At 40.7% G+C, this 19,910-nt stretch overlaps 1 protein-coding gene and 1 long non-coding RNA gene across 5 annotated transcripts in view; one reads left to right on the top strand and one right to left on the bottom strand.

The window, feature by feature from the left end:
* The window catches only part of LOC117206828 (tyrosine-protein phosphatase 99A-like), a 420,696-nt gene that overhangs the window by 212,485 nt on the left and 188,301 nt on the right, over nucleotides 1-19,910 (top strand). The gene's annotated exons all lie outside the window — the stretch shown is intronic.
* LOC117206829 lies at nucleotides 16,699-18,745 on the bottom strand. Its single transcript, XR_004487444.1, has 3 exons — nucleotides 18,554-18,745; nucleotides 17,750-17,953; nucleotides 16,699-16,914 (listed from the first exon to the last, which is right to left on the bottom strand). It is a non-coding gene; the product is annotated as an uncharacterized LOC117206829 (long non-coding RNA).

The raw sequence follows: 19,910 nt of genomic DNA, 5'->3' as shown, positions 1-19,910 counted from the left end.
TCGCGCAACCAACCAGATCAAAATCATTAGCCATTAAAACGTTAATTAGGAAAGAAACCATTGGCAGAAAGAGGAACGAGATCAAACCGTCGAAATTGCGCTGCCTTCGTCCGATCGTTATCCACGATTTTCTATCGATGCCGCTATTATTTCTGCCAGCGATAAATTAACGGTCTCGTTAATGTAGAACCGTGAGATTCCAATCGGCGATTTCGCTGGAGGGTGCTGCTTCCGCCTGGAACAGGAGCTATTAGTTAAAAACAATTAATGCGTCCCAGGGGTATTTTTATACGAGTAGCGGCGGCCCATTAGTTTGCTACATGTACGATGCACGAGCGAAATGTGAGTTGCAATTGTTGTATTTAATTGTTTCTTTATAGACTATTCAATTTCGCAACAACGAAAGTGCAATAGATGAAATAAAAATACACACTCATTCATCGCATGATACTCTCTCTCTAAAAACAATAATTGATTGTTGAGAAAATAATTCAAATATATGATAGAAAATTGTCGAAATTGTTTCGATGAGATTTAAAGGAAAATAATGAATTGTGCTATTTATATCTATGTATATATATGATGGTTATATCTTTTTCACATACAAATTTACAAAATTAACCATTGCGCGGACCTAAAAGAATAGACCTCCGAAATCGTCGAAATTCCGTTTCATCGTATTTCCTCTGTTTAGTCTCCCAATCAACGGAGCGAACGTTTCGCAATAAAACGACCGAAAATTGAGGTCGATATTCGTTGAAATTAGTCAAATTCTAACTTTTCTTTTTTACGAGTGCATCGATAGTGTTTCGAACAGAGAGGCAAACGAGTTTCGGCGTTCCTACGATTTTCAGTAAGGGTGCGGAGAAATCCATCGTGGGAAGGCAGCAGTCGTTCAATTAGCTCGGCTAAACGAGTCGAAATCGACACGAAACTGTTTTAATCGAGGGCCAGGATAAACAATGGCTCGTCAATGGCGCAACTGTGCCGCGCGCTTTCATTTTGATAAGTGTTCAGGGCTCGGTCCAGTGCCTGGGCATCGTTATCGTTTCGCAATTACCGGCGAAACTAATCAGAAATTAGTACTATTGCCGCCCTCGTATAACTACTTCCCAGTGTTATTTCATCGTCGCTATTGCTTTCAAAGCTATTGTGGAAACACGTCCCCGCGTTAATTTAACATTTCGTATAATTAGTTATACCGGTTGTAACTTAATTCGACGGCAATAACGATCATTTCACACGAACGATGCAATCGTCGATTGCGAGGATTGTAATTTTGTCGTGAGAATCGTGCGACGTGCTCGCCACTTGTTTCCAAATCAAACGCTTCACGTCGCACATTGTATGGAAACGGCTGCCTGGCTACGAAAAAGTTATGGGACAATGTGCCGATTAACATTGTTGAGCTTAATTATTCCACTTACTATATTTATGAACACATGGAATTATTCTTGTACGAGACATTATGTATTATTGATAGATAATATAGTAATTGCACGTATAATATAGTAATTGGAATAGATAAATAGCGACGTTAGTATACGTAGCTTTCGCAGAGAGACTACGAACTTCGAAATTAAATTGCAATAATAACAGCAAAACGTGACACCTTGATTTTTACAAAAATTAAAAGAGTAAAATATCATTGGTATTTTGACCAATCCGTGTTGAGATTCTATACAATCTACGGAAAAATAATTCATATTTTACGAGAAGAAGAATTTGTGTTCTTTGAGACAGTAAAAATTACTGCATTTAAGTAATTTTCATAGATAAATGACATTGTAATTAATCTTTGAGGATGTAGCACGCAAAGAAACCAGAAATTGAGTATTAGAAAATAACGTAAATGACGATTTTTTCCCAGTCAAGTAGTCGTTATCAGATACCGAGCGTCACGTCGGCGAGCGTCGATATTATAAAGGGAAAGGAAATTACGTATCGCGTAACGTGCGGAGTCGGGGAAAGGACGTATTTGCGGGTCGTTTTAGAAGCTGCTATTCGAGATAAAACGACCACCTCGATGTACAAGGTGTTTCGCTAACTCTCCGGCAAGTTCTTGCCGAATATATTCATGACGCACGACCGACTTTCTTCCTAAACTTGGTCGTACGAAAAAGCCTCTGGTATCTTATAAAGGGGAATATTTAAAAGCCGCAGCTCTCCCACGAAGCGAACATGTGTACGAGTTAAGAATTTCAAACGAAATTATTGGTTAATCTTGCATGTTCGTAAAGTGACTCCGGACAATTTTCTCGCATCCCATTTTGGGATAGAAATGTTACATAACAGGACGAGATCCTTTTACTGGCGACATCCTGTGTCTGACGCATCCATGTATACGTTCTTTTACAATTTTCAGTCTTTATAAAATCAGAAGCTTGAATGATACAGGAGACCGAATAGGTAGTAGACTGGCGCAAACACTTCTTTCTTCCTGAATTCGAGGGCTGGCTGGAGAGGTTGTTAAAAAAATCATGGCGATATCGAAGGCACATCTCGAGTTTCCTGGGGCAAAGTTAGCGGGAAACGCCCTATATATGGAGGGACCAAGTCCCCTCGAATAACTTTGACTCGCGGCGAACTTTGAAATGGCAAGTGAACTGCCGTCCCTTTTTATCAAGCCGGCTCTTCCAGTTGCTCCAACGTACGGACGAACCGAAGCACGCGCGCGATAAGAAAACTCTCGCCACAATATGGCCGGTCGCATTCTACTTAAATCCTCGCGATCCAACGCGACGTTCTTTCGTACGATAAATCGTTCTCCAAGTCGTATGAAATCTTTGTCGAGGCCTTTGATCCTTACTGGCATATTTATTCGAAGTTATTTAAGGATCAAAGAATAGTTTGTCGTCTCTTCTTCTTTTTAAAGAATTGCTCAATGGGGTGCTGGAACTATCAATAGGATATTTTATTACTCCGGCGTTTGAATTTCTCTGACTGTTCGTAACATCAATCAATATTATTAATTATTTGGAGTTTCGAAAAGATCACAAATGTAGTGCTTGTTAAATAAATTTTTTAATATAATATGATAATATTATGTTGTTTAATTTTATTTGAATATATGATTGACTATTCTGTTAAGATTGTGTCTGAAAACTCTGCTATGTTCTGTGCCACGTTCCATTAGAAGTCTTAAACTTTATTAACAAATTCTATGATTAGATAGTAGAATGTTCTATTTATGATTCTATTAAAACTCTATCGGAAAGCTCTATACTCTATGCTCTATACTTTATTTAACACTCTGCTGAATTCTACGTGTCGAAATCCTCATACTCTTCCTTTTGTTACTCCCTCAAAGCTTTCCGTTCGGAGAGTGAACGGTATCTTCGTCATTCCAACAGAAAGTTCTACAAAGTTCGATTGGACAGAGGGTCTATCAGACGATCAGTCATCGTCACACAACCTGTGGAAATTGCGAAGTTTAAAACGGAGGGTATTTGCTGTTAAGACACAGAGAAAGTGAAAGCAAAGAAATTAAACTGTATGTCGTTTACAATCCCATAAATAACGTCACAAAATAATCTGACAGAAATCGTAGGAGCGCTAAATTCCACATAACTCTTAAAAATAGCAATCGTTTGCACTTAATCATGCGATAAATTTTCTCTGACAGCAAATTTTAACACTAGCTAGGATTTCGAAACTAATGAAATCGTAATATAGGTTATATCCCCATGGTCAAGTTCTATTTACAATAAGAAACGCGCATTTCACAGGCTACTGGCTGTAAGGTCCAAATGAATTTTAAGCGGACTTAGAGAACGTCCGTTTGAAAGTCAAAGGGAAACAGAGCAACGGAGGAAGATAGGATGGTCAAAATTGCTACTGGAACCGCGTCGAACAGCTTCCAATAAACGAGCAGCTCGTTTAGACCATCGACGAATTAACTCGTTTCTAGATAGAAGCTATCTTGGACGAGGATAAGCTTGCGGTTTCCGCAACGTTCTGGTACAGATACGTACGCGAGGTAAATCGTGTTCCGGCAGATCTTCTGGCTGGCCTAGCCAGCTTCTGTCGCTTCCTTTCTTCTTGACAACGCCGGACGCGCGATGCTCGCGACTTGAAGCAAGTTTGTTGCTTTACAAAACAGATGACGTTCTCTCTTCTGGTGGCGAAGTACAGCGTGTGGGCGAGTAGCAGAAGAGAGGCTGAAGAGGCGAGACGCGGTTTGAAAAAGAGGGACGAGGCTAAGAGACAAGAAAGAAGACGAGACACGCTTGCAGACACGCATTGTTTGCCGTTGGGAGAACGTGCAGCGATACTTGCTTGCGTATAGTTGCTCGCCACTGCCTAGTTCGTCTCTTAGTTACGGAAAGAGCCGGCAGACACTTTTGTACGGATTGTACAAAAGAACACCCGGCGACACGAGGTAACAGAGGCTGGCGAGCGCATGTTGCGGACGAGGAAGCGCGAAATCGCGATGATTAGCGCATTCACCGCTCGACAACGCTCGATGTCAAACCTTGGAATTTTCCTAATGACACCGGCTGGCCGAGCTAGCAACGTTTTAACGTTGGACGATGGAAATATCGCGTTTAAATTTTATAGGAAAATGATAAAGGTGATTTTCTTGCGGAAAAGATTTCACTTTAGGTTTGTTGATCGTAAGAGTCGCTTGTTTTAATAGTGTTGTTGTCGTTTGTGATTTATCGCAGCATTAACGAACTAACAGCGTGGAAGTTCAAGGGAATAATAGTAAAGGGTTTCCCCTTGAGAACGATGTTGTAACATCGGCTATTGAACTTGCATCGATTATGGTACCGTCGGATAAAAGAGTAGAGTTTTTCTTTTATATAACGAAGATATCTTGCGTTGAAAAATAATGTGTGAGAGTTTTCAAAGTTTTTGAAAATAATAGAAAGATTAGTCAGAAGAATATCTTTAAAATTCCAAGTTTTAGTGGAATTATATGATGGCTGGTCCGAGCCAGCCATTTCACATCCGATTAACCGGATTGCTCGTGACGGCCAAAATTCTTAAAGGGCTTCTCGAAACTGGGATTTCAGTAATACACTTGCAGCTAGAGTTTCGGAACTGTGTGCTCCGCAAGAATCAAAACCACCGGATTCAATGAAAACCGTTTAACCGAGATTTCCAACGGTAGATGCCACTCGGAGGGCGCACTTATCCCGGATTTCGCAATTTGTTCGTCCTTCTTTATCTTTAATATCGTATAAATTTCACTGCTAAACTACAGCTTTCAATCTTCCATAGATAGATCGTCGGGAAACTTCCACTCGTTGGAATTCGAACATCTAAATCGCAAAATTTAAATAGATAATCTTGAATTTTACAGACTCAAACACTCAGCTATAAATTGAAACAATTCGAATATCCAGCTGTAAATTACCAAGTTTAATTGCTCTATTGCTCTATTCAAATTGAAAAATTTCGATTCGATAGATTCAAATTTTCAACTGAAATTTCTACATTTAACTTTTCAAATTTAGATTTCAAAATTCAAATTCCTGGGATTCGCGGATTTCAATTAAATTCTTTAGCGTTTGAACAGAATAATCACTGTGTCGACAGCGTAGTCAATCTCCTCGAGACACTCGATGCGTCGAGCGCATATAGTCACCGGACGGAAGGATCCGATACCAAAATTCGTCAGCGTGTCCATATCCAATGGTTTGTCTGATTAAGTCCGTGTTAATTCATCCACATGCACGCAACTAATGTCATCGCTAGTTACGCGAGAGTTGGCACGTGAATGGGGCTCATGGTCAAGTGTCCCGGTCACCGGGACGGCTGATCAGGTGCGACCAATCCTGCTTGACGTGTCTCCACCTCCGGGTCCGGAATTGCCTAAAGGTGTCAGAGTCACAATTGGCTCATTGTCTGGGATCTTATGCACATTGGGCATATTCGATAATATCAATACTTATGCATTTGATCGATTCGCGATAGTCACATGAAGCTACAAAGACGCACATCGTCGAATGTCTCTCAAACTATTAACGCCGTTCCTTTAAATATTAATCTAACGTCAACTACGTTCGACAAATCCATCGATATTTTCGAATGACAACGTGACATATAGCGACTGTTGTTTTGACCATTCGACGCTACTGTTTTATTTATTGGCAACGATATTTGAAGATGGATTTTAAGAAACTAAGATATGGTCGCCTTTGAATATTTTCTGACAGTTTTTTTTTTCAAAAACATCAATTTGAAGCTTCGTAGTTTCATTAAATGTTTTAGGAGTATGAGTATTAGGAGTATGAGTAAATGTTTTAGGAGTATTTTTCCAATAATAATAATGCATATATTAAAAGTTGTAGTATGCTTATAACAAAAAATTGCATGAAAGTGTCTACTTTTCTAACTGTTCAATTTTTAATTTCGCACATGTCGTGAAAATCCTGTTACGAGTGCCAGTGACACGTCTATCGAACATCTGCCAAGTTCCAAGCAAATCTATTCATCGATTCGCGAATTATCATGACACTCGTAGGTATTCAAACATTCAGATAACTATTAGACTTTACGATGCTTTAGAAGGGCAAAGTCTGTTCAACCTTACAAATAACAGACAGATTTCCCGAAACCCTTGCCATTAAGATGTTTATCCAGTCTGAAATGCTTCGTCAAGCGAAGCTTCTTATTAGTAACCTGACGTTCGTTGGTGGAATTTGCCACTGGTTCGGAACGTCTGAATCGTAGTAACCGAAGTAGAAAGCATACTTGCCGCCTGGACGCGTCGGATGAATTATAACTCGAAGGAATGGCTAAGTATCCGGGTCAACGCGATAAACTGATTTACTGCAAAACCAGAACATTATCTTGGTGGAAGTTGAACGGCCGTCCTGTCTCTTTCCAATGAGCTATGGGGGTATTTTTCGAGGAACCGCCTGCCCCGCCGAGTCTTACCTATCGTGCTATACCTATATGCCGCGAAACTTGTCCGATCGCTGGAACGTGGACCGAGAAATTCCTAAGGATGGAGTAAAACTGGAACTAGAAATAGACGAGGAAGGGTGCGTGGTTGAAGCGGGAGGATAGCTATCGGTTGGTGGGATTTAAAATTATTCAGAACGGCAAACGGAAAATGCCCTAGCGTCCGGATCTCGCATCGTATGTTTTTGACTCGGTATAAGAAAGAGACTGGCGGAACGGGATGCGGCAAAGCTGCTGACATTTTTATACGATCGAGCATTGGGAATCGCATCGACATGCAACGCGAATCCATTATGCATGTTCGCTCCCCCTCCCGAATTCGCCTTTGCTCTTTCGCCCGAGTTCTTCCCATGGCTGCTGCGTGCCCGACTTGCTATTTCTGAATCGACGCGATCGCAACGACGACGTTGTGACCCGAAAATGAAAACGGAATACGCACTAGTGGGTGACAGTTTATCAAGTTTAAATCGATTCGATATACAATATTTGCGCTACATTGCGGAAAAGATTCCCGCTGATAATTATTCGCGTCCTTTACTCGACTTGTAGCGATAGTAGGTCAGTGTTAATGAATGTCTTAATCAATGAGAAGCAGAAGCATAAACAGCAGTACGTGTAACCAAGTTTTAATATCATCGCTATACGTACGTAATATCAAAACGTATATTTTGTGGTACAATGGAGTAAAAAAAGTTTATACGCAAAAAGTAGAGAAAGCAAGTAAAACGAATGGTGTGAGTTAATTCAGCGGATGTGTTGATTCACAGATCAAACGTTTTCCAATGCTCTTAACACCTTTCCTCAACGATATACCGGTGCATATAAATATACAATTAAACGAATCGACGCTACATTCCGCAAATGAAAACGTAGTATGTACGTTTCAAAGTGGGAGTTGATTGATCAAGTTTCAATCCATTCGATGTGCTATCGCATTATGGAAAAGGTTCACGTGCATTTCGTGCCACTCATTGGTGCTGATAAATCCATGGTGGTATACTCAATGTACAAACTTGATGATTAGTCGGTCAACAATGTTTAATAACGTATCCGAATATTCAGGAACACCGTCATCGATACAGTGGAGCACGTATTAGCCTGAGTAATAAGGGTCAATTTACTTTGATGAATTGTTAATTATGATATATCTGGTTTGCGATAGTTATGGCTGGTTATAATAATTTATTATCTGTTTATACGCAATACATGTTTAGATAACAAGCGCCTCACCGCAATAATATTCATCAGAACGGTACAATAGCGAAGGGTAAACTTTCAACCCCTTCAAATGACTTCATCATAAACTCTCTAAATTTAATACTCCAACATATATTTATATGTGTACGTTATTACGGTTCACTTCCTCTTTCATAATCCTTTATTCATAATACTCTACAAAATTATTTCGTACAGTTCAATATAATACACAATATTAGGCGAGGGGATGCGATATTCGTTTCGGAACATTGTATCGAGATATTCGTACACTGTACGATTCGAGATTCTGGAAATGACCGTTCTCTGATATCGTTCTTCTAACATAATCAATCTTCCGAATGTCGGTAACCAACAAATCTTCTTAATCTCTTCTCACGATATACGCTTGATACCTTGATATTCTACACCATTGCTGTCAAATAATTCAACAATATTTTCTCGAACCTGAACGAATGAAAACTACAAACGACCATGTACCATTTTGATTTATCAGAGCGTAATGACGCGAGAGCTATTTCATAATTCCATGTGATTTTATCACACGGAACGGGGATACGATTTAACCACAGCCTAGCCATGGTCTTTTTTCCAATCCCAATTGGATCCGTGCAGGGATTACAGGTAATTCCCAATTATTTCGCGAGCGTAAAGCGTAAGCCGTGTGCTCGATCGGATCGGTTGCTTGCGGAGGTTTATGGCGGAGATAAGCGGGGCCCTGATACTCGCCGATCTTTCGCCGTGTTTCGAATCGGCCTGGCGTGACTTTACGCTATCGTAAAAGCAGGAGCTGTATCGAGATGGTTTTCAAGCTGGCGGAAGTGCCGTTTTCGAATGGCGTCCGGGACGCGAGAGTCCTGTCCCGATAGCGTTCGCCATTTCGGTCCTGCAATGTTTTTTCGCTTTATAGTCGGATTCAGGGCATCGATAAAACTCGATCGTCGCCGCGGTATATTAATATACAAAATGAATAAAAAATTCATCGTCGTCCCCTCGGCGCGATATATTTGTCTTTTGACGCGTGGTACTTCGATATCGACCGAAATGGAACGCGATTGATTTCCCCTGGACCTGCCCGTTCGCTTGGCGACCGCCATATTTTTAAATTAATGATCATCGCCTAACTTGGTCGGGATAAAGTTTTGCGTAGCGTCGATGGAATACGACGGTGTAAGAGTCTTGTTACGTACTTGTCAATAGTAATGAAACAAAGGAAATAAATTTTATCACACTCCTGTACTTGTTTAGTCGGGTACCAAGCTTGGAAAGTGTAAAAAAAAGTGGGAAAAAAATAAGTTACTTCTAGATAGAAGAAACATCTAGAATTACATGTTTCAAAATGAGAAGTCTGACTACTATCCAGTGAAAATAAAGAGTTATTTGCAATACGTGTCTCTAATTGTAGGAAACGACCTAAAAGAAGACTAATTGCAAGGCTCGTTTTCACGAGTAATTGTCACTTTTTCAAATTACTTTATTGATGTTACAAAAATACATAGTTGGAATTGTTCTTTATGAGATTTTTGTTAAAAAACGTTAATTATTTATGGCTACGGCAATCAACAGTGCGAATCCTGTATTTATAAATTGTGAAAACAGCAAAAACGCAATCAACTCGGCTGTGTTACCGCGACATGTATCGCGTCGTTGTATTTACGATGCGTCAGTCATCGGTACCCAACATAATTTACAAATATTCTGAAGAAATTAAAACAAAAATTACATTTCTCGTAAATAAACAAAATTTGGGATTCCCTAGTGTACCAAAGCGACAATTCTGGCCAGCATCCTATGAAAGCAGAAATGAAGAGTTATACGTCGCTAATTGTAAGAGACGGTTATAGAAAACAGGTCCGAGAAAAAAATTGGCGAGTCCGGGGCTCGTGTGGCCGAACGTAAAATGTAACCCACACGAAAGCAGGAGTGCGTGTGTGCATGTAAATGGAAACGGTGTTAGGAAAGTTGTTGAGTCGGTAGAGGTCGAGAGCTTGTGCACGGACGGTAGCATGGTCGGGGGATGATGCATGGGACTCGTACGTGAGGATTCACGTGAGAGATCGCCGGTATTCCTTCTATCTCATATATCATGAGTTTTATGTTCGCCCGTTGGAACATTTATTTGTTTGACTGCCTTGCAAGTAAGCCGGGCAACTTTCTTCCGTTTTGTGCACCCGCACCAGTGTCTCTCTCTCCCCTCGCGATCGTAGGAACTTCACAATTATCGCGGATTTTAATATCGCGACAGTTTCGTCCGGAAGATAAGCGCGGAAGAAATAAATAATAACACGTGAGCCCAGAGATTTCGATCATCACGCGATGTAATTAATTCCGGGCAGAGCCGACACATAAACGCGACGAAGCGGTTCGCGTAATTTCTGTCGGTGACTTTAGAACAACGAGGGTCGTTTCTGAAAGCCGTTTCTTTCGGTCCCGAAGGGAAACGCATGCAAAAGCTAGAGTTTCTTTCGAGAAGTCGCTGTCCCTCTTCCTTTTTATATTTTTTTCTTCTTCCTTCTCTTTTCTTTTTTTTTTTTTTTAATGGGACGTAAACGGAAGGACAGATCAGAAAACTCGAGGGAGAAAGGCGGCGAGCCGAGAGAGAAATGAGGCGGGAAGAGGTACGAACAGCAATATTACTGGCGAAGGATAGCGGTCGGAATGGCGGAAGAGCATGGTTGAGGTTTTAGGTCGGTAACAAGAGAGGTCAGGGAACCACTATCTCGAATGCCCGGTCTATATCGCAGTCGTGCCGTGTATTTCGAGTAATTTATTAAAAGGAAGTGTGTCGTCAACTTTCTTTCTTCTTAGAATTGGCTACTTTTAGTGATATTCTTAGCGCCTCGGTGAATGGTTAGGAAACATCTTTCAAATCGTAGCGCACCTAACGATAGGTCCAATTGAAAAAATGTGTGTCGTATACCATGTAATTTCGTAACATCTGCTGAACGTCTTTAATATTCCTTTCGGGAATATATATACTCGTATATTTTAATTAAGAAAATGGAGTCACACGTTACTTCATTTACGCGGTTGATCTTATTCAGATTTATGCTGTTTAGTCTTGAGGTGGCGCGGTTTTTTATTTAAATGAGTGAGAATTCGGTTTTCTCTGTAAATATGCGAATTCCTTCTGGTTGCCGCAGTCGACGGTGCGGCAGCTTTTTATTCGTTCTTCATTAGGATAGGTATCGCGGCGTAAAAAAACGACACTCAAGGAACGAAAAGCAAGGAGAACGCGATAAGAGAAAGTGGAAGGATAGAACGGAGAAAGGGACACGTGTGCTATTTGACAGCGAGCAGGCCGAGGAGAGTAAAAAACTGTTTGTACAAAGAGAGAAACGCCGTGGCATTGTACGCGCCTCGCAGGCACACTCGTGGCGAGCAAAGTAAGTCGAGATTTATCTTGAAGTTGTAAGTTAGAGGCTCTGTGACCCCGATACACCCACTTTTCTTTGCGTATAATCGTTCCAAGCTCTTGCATATTCATTCGGCATTATTTCAATTCACGGCTCGATGAATATTACATATTATTCAATGATTCGCCGCGTTTTAAATCTACCCATTTGCGAGAAGAGAGTCCTCGTCGAAATAATTATCGTTCGTATAACCTGGAAAATCTTTTAACGAGGGGGAAGGTTTCTCCCAGTGGAATTTCATGAGTTCTGCTACAACTTCCACGAGAATAAAAAGCTCGACCTCGCGAAAGGATCTTGATATCCCTCGATAAGCGGAGGTGAAAACGTATCAGTCAGTGTCAATGACTACTTGCGTGTTTTCCGGCTCGTTGATCCCCTCGTCCACGAGGGAAAACGTCCCTGTTACGACCACGATATAAATATCTGATATGCTCGATGAAAGAGTGCAGGAACCTGCTGGTCCTTAGACCGCTTTTGGGTAAACATTGCCAGGGTAGCTCGATAACATCTTATTCCACGGAGACTTCGCGAAGAGTTGCCGGTCTGCGCCTCTTTCGAGACCTTATGGAAGTTTTAGATAGAGCACGATAACAAAGGATCACCTTAGCCAAGTGACAAAGTCTCGAGCAACAGCTCTTCCCGGCTAATATATGTATACGTACCTCGTCTTGGGATGGGCATTTTTCGCTTTGATTAAAATTCGCGACGCCAACTTTGCCGGATACTTACGCTTAATTGAAAATATTCGAGCTGCGAGTTGCTTCGTTACGGCTAGTAAATTCGCAGAAAATATTGGCTGTAAGGGTTGAGAGAAGTGTAATGGCTGAAAAACACCATTTGCAAAACTTTTCCTTTTTAACTTTCAATTTTTCTTCGAATAACTTTATTAGCATCGCGAAGTGGACAACTAGAACTGCGTTTGTGAAATTTTCATTAAAAGATATATTAGTGTTTATAGCTACAGGAATCAATAGGACTGCATTTGGGGATGTTACATGGATGTTATAAGCGTCGAAACGTGTGATTTATCGTTCGACCGTGGATGTTCATGCAAATTAATATATTTACAAACAATTGAATAAAATAGAAGCTACGGGAGATTTCATCGTTTAAATATTGTAACAAGTATTTCATTTTGAATGTATCGTTATGAACATTTTATGCATTTTTGTACTTTTAATCATTGTATATATTGTGTTTACACAACATTGTATTTTAACGAGTTATCAAAATATATTTATCTTCGATAAAATCTCAACTTTTTTTTACGAAAGCACTCTCCGTTTGACAATTCGTGAACAGGATTCTTTTTTACAACTTCCAAAAATATATAGTTTCGAAGGGGTTAAATTTAACATAAATGCATTAACATCCACAATTAATTTATCACATTCCGTTAAACTTTTTCTGTCTTAAGCGACCACTCGCCAACAGCTAGAACAGAGAGAGAGAGATAGGAAGAGAGAGAGAGAGAGAGAGACAGACAGACAGACAGACGGAAAGAGAGAGCAGTATTAATGAAGAGAGGAAATTGAAATCCCGAGTCGTATCCCGTTCGGCATAAAAACAATAACGCCATCTCATTATAGCGTCTGAGAAACGTGAGTGGGATTAGCGGCCACGTGCGCTTTCATTCGCGCGTTCTCGCGAATTCCACCGGCTAGTGAAGCACTGAAACGAAGGCCCGGATCCGCGAGACTGCGCACGGCGATCTCACGTCCTTCCAACCCTAATTCGAGTTCGTGCTTAATCCGCTGGACGTGATCATATTTCGCGGATCCCGTGGAACCAAGGCAGCCGTGAAAGGCTTATCGTCGACTCAACAGCGCGCTCGCTGTTCGCGTTATGAGTTAAGACGAGGAACGGTTGCATAAAGCAGTTTTACCTCGGAATGCCTTGACTCGTGACTGCAACGCTGGCTACATGCAGCCAGCAGGTGATAGCGGAGGTGTAAGGAAGAGGAAGAAGAAGAGGAAAAGTGGACGTGTACCGACGCGATTGTAAGCGGGAAAGAGACGGGATGATAGAAGGAAGAAATGAGAGAGGAAGCGAAGGTTGGTGGAGAGTTAAAGCGTGCCAAGGAGGGAGGAAATAAAGGCAAGAAGCTTTGGGGAGAGAAATAGATTAAAGAGAAGAAAGGGGAGGTGATGTAGAGGTGAAACGGCCGGTGACGAAGACAGCAGCCGGTTGCTAGAGCAGTATGAAAAAGATAAGGAGAGGAGAAACTTGAAAACTCCCGGGTCTCAACAGCAATTAAAGTAAAATTATACAAAAGTGCATCCAGAGTGGCGCGTCTCGCGCGTCAGGCAGCCGAGAAACAACTGTAAGAGACTTACTTCTCTCTCCAAGCCTCTCCGGTTGTTTCGTTCACCCTCTCCCCGTCAAATACCCTCGCTGCTCCTTCTCTTCTCTCTACATTCCTTTTTTCCTTACTCTTTTTTTTTTCTTGCACTACTACCGTACGTGTAGGAGCACGCTCGACGAGAGGGAGTCTCGGCAACGAGATCTCTCATATTTAATGACCCAGTTGGACTGCCTCTGGCGACAAGCTGAACGCGCTGAATTTTAACACCGTCGCCGCGCGAATGCCACAGGAAAAAGTACACCCAAGCGAAGGGAATCCTCGTGGCATTCGTGTAACGAACTTCCGCCGACTTTGAACCTTGATTCTCGTGGTGCTTCCACGATGCACTGCTTGTCGCGATTCCAGCGGCAAACGGATTCGGGGGCCCGCATCGGCTCGCCAACGACTACTACGATAGCTTGGTTTTCTGTGCGACGGCCGTTTATTCGCGTTTACACGCGCCACGGGGCGAATTAAATATTTAAACGACGATCGAACGTTAAACATTCATGAAGATCGTTTTACCGTCGCTTAGCTGTTTATCTTTACGTCGCAACTTTTCCATCTAGCTATCGAACCAATTCAAAAGTAATAGTTTATTTATATTTATGGTCTGCGACTCATCGCTGCAGAAATATTGAAAATCGATATTTCTACATGCTTAAATGTATATATGAGTAAAATTAGCGAAGTTATAACATATCGATGAATTTGTAAGTTACAGGTTGTAGGTTATAGGCTTCTCTGCTATAATTTTGCAATTTTACGTCGAGTAAGGTAATCAGATGGTTCGTAGCTTGCAAAATTTGATTGTAATTTATATATAATGTCAATGTGCAAAACTTTCATCGTAATTTTTGAATTTAATTTAATCTCATTTGTTTAATTATCAATGTTATTACCGTTATATAAGAAAATTCAATAATATACTGGTAATGTACGAAGTGTAGAATTCTACTGGTAATATTAGTTAGATCGTCTAACGAGGACCTGCTAGTGAATGAAAAAACAATGATGGTAGAGAGTAAATGAATATTTTCCTTCGAAATCGAAATAATAAAAGATAAATAATTCAATTTCAATAGCTGGAATTCAAGCAATTCGATTAACTTGACCGAAACTCGCCCTGTAGCATATCCATCTCATCATTAAAACTAAGTGCAACGACGTTAGGGCGTTTTTAAAACTTATGTCGCAATTCTTTTCATAACGGCTACACTGGGGAGACATAAAATCCGTTAAACGAACACAACCTCGGTATACCAGTGATAGGACTCTAAGACAGTCTTGTCTCGATGAAATTTATACGATAACCGCGGAAGCGATTCCAGAACATCGTCATGGCTCCGTATTTGCCACAGACTATGGAGAGTGAATTCGCGCGCGGAGAACGGTCGTCGCGCGAATAAAAATTCTATTAGCGCGAACGTAATCAATTTCCGGTTTTATGGATAGCGGCCGCGCTAAATCTCGCGGAATTGGCAAAGATTTTACACTGCGTCCGCCACGCGGTATATACTTCATTGTTTGGCTGGTGAAAAACGAAAAACTAAAATTTCGCGAAAACGTTCCGATCCCACCACATTGTCGCGTATCGCTTCGTTGGCGTTTTACCGGTCCCCTCGTATTTTTATCATGCCGTCGCTGATTACACGGAACGTTTGAAATTGCTGTCCGTTCTACTATATTTTTTAACCTCTCTTCGTGGAATCGATCGAACCGTACGGTGAAAATATCGGAGATCTTCTGTTTTTGGAATTTGACGGGGAGCGATTAAAATTTTACTCTGCAACGAAAAACATTCGACTACTCCGGGCTGTGTTCGACGAAGCTCACGAGTCGATAACGATAGTCGACCTCTCGGATATGGGAGATTATTTCAACGTCGAAACCGCGAGTTTCAACGATTAATAATATCGAGAGCGAGACCCACGGTATAACTGTAAATTCGCCGGTGTGACTTTATGAATTTCTCGTTTTCATTATAAATCTCTTTCGAGCGAGATATATCTGACAGGTATCTCGCTTGCCTGGGGAAATTACAAAGTGCTTTCACTACCGTGAAATTTATTAATCGAGCAAAGAGTGCAGCTCGATTAATGTCGCGCCGTTCTCCTACTTCGCAGGACATCGAACGATGAAATCCTTCTAGCGTTCGTTATGTAATGGATTAATGAGAAATCAAGCTCAATTACTAACGATACTCTTTATTGATTGTATGGTATAAGGTTTGCAGACATTAACTGTCACAATATTTGTCAAAAGGCTGAGATGAAAGTCTCGAAAGCTTTAATGAAATTATATGGAACACGGGCTGAAATAATGATTGGAAAATCATTTATATGATTTTTATACCTTTCCTTGTTATTCAATTAAAAATTAAATCTTTAAGCAAGAATTATTCGGATGTTTTTATAGTAACTGCAGTATCGAATCATGTTAAATTATTAACTTTTTGCAATGCAAGCAGCATTTGATATTTCAAGAAGTTATTTTCAAAAACAGTTTTTACGTACTGTCTGCATAATGTATGTTGCAGCTCGATGTTTTTACATTTTCGTATACCATTTATACAATTCATTAAATTAAAATAATCGATATAAACTGCAGAGATTTAAACACACCGCATAAAAACAATATGTTCGTGATATTCTGTAAAATATACCGTATCGAAATAAGAGAACTTTTTTTCACTGCTTCCTCCAAGACAACGTGGTCGATACGACGTCTTTCCTTGAAGAGAATTTGCAAATGGTCAAGATACTGTTTATCAGCTGTAAAGTGAAATAAAGAGAGGATAATCGTTTATTTAACTTGACCGTCAGATGTAGTCGTCCCGGGGAAATTCGTGGTAGGTTGCAAAAGGGACGTGTCCCCGGTGTCTAGTGGTGAATTCGCAATAAATTTCGCGTATTTGTAGAGCAATTATCGTCCAACGAAGGGTGCACTTAATCACGCAGATTTCCGGGTGGCTGGTGTTGGCTGCCGGCAGCCGCAGATTTCATCCCTTGCTGGGTACAATTCCTATAACAAATAAGGCGCATTATTTATTTGGACACTCGAGGTGTCAGCGGTAAAGTTAAGGATCGTTGCTGTTCCCAACGCGTTGCTAGGTTGGTTGGGCGAGAACTCGCAAGGCCAGTTCGCTTCGGAGCTGAAACGCGAAATAAGGGGGTGGAAACGTCCCCTACCGGATAATATATTTCAGGGGCTCCCCGGTATCCTTCTCTCGTCCCGAGTATACAGTATGTAATCCGTGACAAAGACGCCGATGCTCCTCACGTCTCGGGGGTAAATTTCGCGAATTCGCCACGTGAGGAAAAAAAAGACGAGTATTCGACAGTCTAATTCAACGTGCGGGGTTCTTGGAAAATATGGGTCGGTCGATTGTCGCCTTGAATCCACGTCCAACGGTGTGTCGAAATTTCGTGCGATTTTTCATGATAAGTATCTCTTAGTATCACCGAATGTCGCGCAAAATGTTTGCTATTGAGTAAATTCCTTTTGCAACATGCTCGTGTTGCCGATCGATTTCACGCAATAGCCGTGGCCAACGCTGTGGCCAACGTATGCGTAAAATGTAGTAACATAGTGCACGTATGTAGAAAAAATTCCCGAATTATAATTATTTGACCGATAATAATTCCAGAAGAAACAACGTTACATCGTATCGGTGCACCCGCTTTTGGGATTAAACAGTCGGTACATGGCCAGAAAAATAGAAATCTATTGGGAAAGCAGAAGCGGCTCTGAATGCACGCGAATCCGCGTTTTATCCTGCTGAAATATTTATTACTGTTTCTGCACGTTATCGCGCCATTTTTCGCAACAGACGGATCTGAATTTCATAATTTTTTACCGAGATAAAGTCCTGCCGTGCATTTAAACATTCAGCGGGCGGAGTTCGCGTTGCACGTTGGCTTTCCTTGCGGATGCTTCTCATCAGGCTCTAGGCACCCACTCAATTTCGCAGAGGTGGGGAAAAGTAAAAAGTGTAATTTCCGGCAGGGTGTTTCAATGGAAGGCATGCAAGAATTCATCTCTGGTTCCGGCTGGTCCAGCCCTGTAAAAATAAGATAGACGAATGAGATACGCTTCAAACGAAACCTACTCTCGCGCCAGCACTTATTCAACGTACCTCAAGATAACGCCTGACGAAACAACGACCAATTACGACGAATTTATCCCACTCTCGCGAGACTGTTTCTCTTGAAAAAAATTCGAGATCCAACTTCTTTTCGCGTTCTGTGATATCCTTTGAATAGGCTGGTAATATTAAAAAGCCTAAAATCACTCGAGTGGGCATATAAGACGAATTGAAAGAATCTTTAATCCTAATATAACTGATATATGATATAATGACTTAATTTTAATGCGATTAGTAGAAAGGATGAAAGAGTATTTTTCAATTGGACTGTTTAACGGGAAGGAAAAGTGCCTCGAGTATTCGTGGTCGATATAATTAATTACTAATTGTTCAAGTATCGCGGTGAAGGATGAAATGGGCGTCATCAACAAACGTGGGTGCAACAGCCAAGGCAAATCAGAAGCAAGGTAAACGCAGATTCAGCAAAACTCGCGATGAGTTATTATCTCTCGTTGCAAGTAAACCCCGTAAAGCATCGTTGTTGGCTGGCTTGGCTGACAAAACGGATTAAATTACCTCGTTAAGTTGGCGACCTTTTTTCCTGGCCACACTCACGCATTCGGACGCTCGTTTACCTTCTTCCCTCTGTGCGCCCTTCTCGACCGTGTTGCATTTGTTACATCTAACGACGCGTGCGGTTGGTTCCCCTTCTGTCTCTCGATGAATGGCGAGTTAACTCTAGTTTCTTGTCCCAAATTTCTTCACTAGCTCTCCTTCTGCAAGCATCAAGCTTGTTTACAATAGTTTCAAACGTTTGGAAGTTGAAACCTAACGATGGAAAAAGTGTGCTTATTCGTGTGTAAAGTGAAATTGTAACCTGAACAATGATATTCAGGGTGACAAAAGAAACAATAGTTAGGTGAATGTTATTCGATTTAACATGAAACGTCGAATAATGGAAACATAAAAAATGTGTTGTGTAAAATCATCTAAGGAAACGACCTACTGCTCGTCTAACAAACAGTCGCTACAAAAAGTTTGTTGCACAATACTAGACACAGTACCTTCCTGAACCATTTAATTCGAAAAAGAACATAAAGTCAATATGTTCATTGGTCTCAGGAGAATTCAGCTCGTAACATCTCATTTGATACATTTTATGTCAAATGTATGTCCATTTATAGTATCGTAAGAACACCGTTGTTGTTTTCTCGTATATATATATTTTCTTGTGTTTTTACATGACAGGTGAATGTTATAAAAGAGAAAATAGCAATTGGCAGGGAGTGAAATCCATCGATGTAGAGACTCACCAAGCCGCTGGCTGTACTAGAGTATATGTACAGCATTACGAATGGTGAAGCAAAAAGAAGGCAAAATATGAACTTTTCTTTGCGTGTTCTGTTGTCTTATCGTTACTACATTTTTGCAATCATTTAAAACTTGGTACGAGTTGTTTTTATATCGAATCATTACAGTCATTCGTAAATTATTGCATAGTAAACTGCTAGATAAAAGCAATATATTCTTACATACAAAACATTTAATACTACAACTATCGAAATAATTAAAATGATCAGTTTATAATTTTACAAAAATTTCATAAATTCATGACGGCGTACTTTTGAATGATTTTCTGTAAAATATACACCACCTCTTTCATTACACCGTGTATTTTCATTTTCTGTATGTATAAATTTTATGTTTTTCTTGTTAGTAAAGTTGCAGCGTTAAAAAAAATCGTGTAAAAGTTAATCTGGTTAGTATGGTCGAGCGACCGGTCCAATTTTCTTCGAAACTCACCGTGTTGAATTTTTGCCCCGTGTTTTTCCAGTGATTTCAACTAACCGCCACTAAAAAACTTTCGCAGAACTTCAACCCTCGCGCGCTATAAACGCGAAGGCGTTTCTTTCGCGGTCGGAGCGTTGCGATT

The sequence above is a fragment of the Bombus bifarius genome, unplaced genomic scaffold (genome assembly GCF_011952205.1).
Source record: "Bombus bifarius isolate JDL3187 unplaced genomic scaffold, Bbif_JDL3187 scf7180000008008, whole genome shotgun sequence".
In the NCBI taxonomy this organism is placed as follows: Eukaryota; Metazoa; Arthropoda; class Insecta; order Hymenoptera; family Apidae; genus Bombus; species Bombus bifarius.
Note: the sequence above shows the minus strand (reverse complement) of the source record. Positions and strands in the feature narration are given on the sequence as shown.